Consider the following 712-nt stretch of genomic DNA (forward strand, 5'->3'; position numbering starts at 1 on the left):
CCGCCTGCCTGCCAGACAGCCAGCCTTAAGCCCTCCGCCGGTATTAAGCCCCCCCGCCGGCCTTAAGCCCCCCTCACCAGCCTTAAGCCCCCTCAACTGACCGCCACCAGACTTGTGTTCTCTGCCGCGGCAGGCCAAGTTGCGCGAGCCGCCAGCCAAGTTGCGCGGCCGCCGGCCAAGTTGCTCGCGCGCCGGCCGTTGCCTGGACAAAAGCTTGGCTCAAAGGATGACTTTCAATAGATCGCAGTGAGGTAGCTGCTCTGCTACGCACGAAACCCTGACCCAGAATCAGGTCGTCTACGAATGATTTAGCACCGGGTTCCCCACGAACGTGCGGTGCACTACGGGAGAAAGGCGGCCCCCTTCTGTCCGCGCTCCGGTCCCGAGGCGAGCGGCTCTGCCCACTGGCCCTGCGGCCGGCTATCCGGGGCCAACCGAGGCTCCGCGGCACTGCAGTATCGTCACGTTTAGGGGGGATTCTGACTTAGAGGCGTTCAGTCATAATCCCACAGATGGTAGCTTCGCCCCATTGGCTCCTCAGCCAAGCACATACACCAAATGTCTGAACCTGCGGTTCCTCTCGTACTGAGCAGGATAACTATTGCGACAACACATCATCAGTAGGGTAAAACTAACCTGTCTCACGACGGTCTAAACCAGACCTGGGCAAAGCACGGCCCGTGGGCCACATCCGGCCCGCTGAATAGCTCGG

General features: G+C 61.2%; 1 pseudogene; it reads right to left on the bottom strand.

Moving 5' to 3' along the window:
• Positions 1 to 206: 206 nt before the first annotated feature.
• The window catches only part of LOC149300757 (28S ribosomal RNA), a 3,795-nt pseudogene continuing 3,289 nt past the window's right edge, over positions 207 to 712 (bottom strand).

Source organism: Sceloporus occidentalis, unplaced genomic scaffold (genome assembly GCF_023333645.1).
Source record: "Sceloporus occidentalis isolate IW3139 unplaced genomic scaffold, rSceOcc1.0.p SCAF_23, whole genome shotgun sequence".
Lineage (NCBI taxonomy): Eukaryota > Metazoa > Chordata > Lepidosauria > Squamata > Phrynosomatidae > Sceloporus > Sceloporus occidentalis.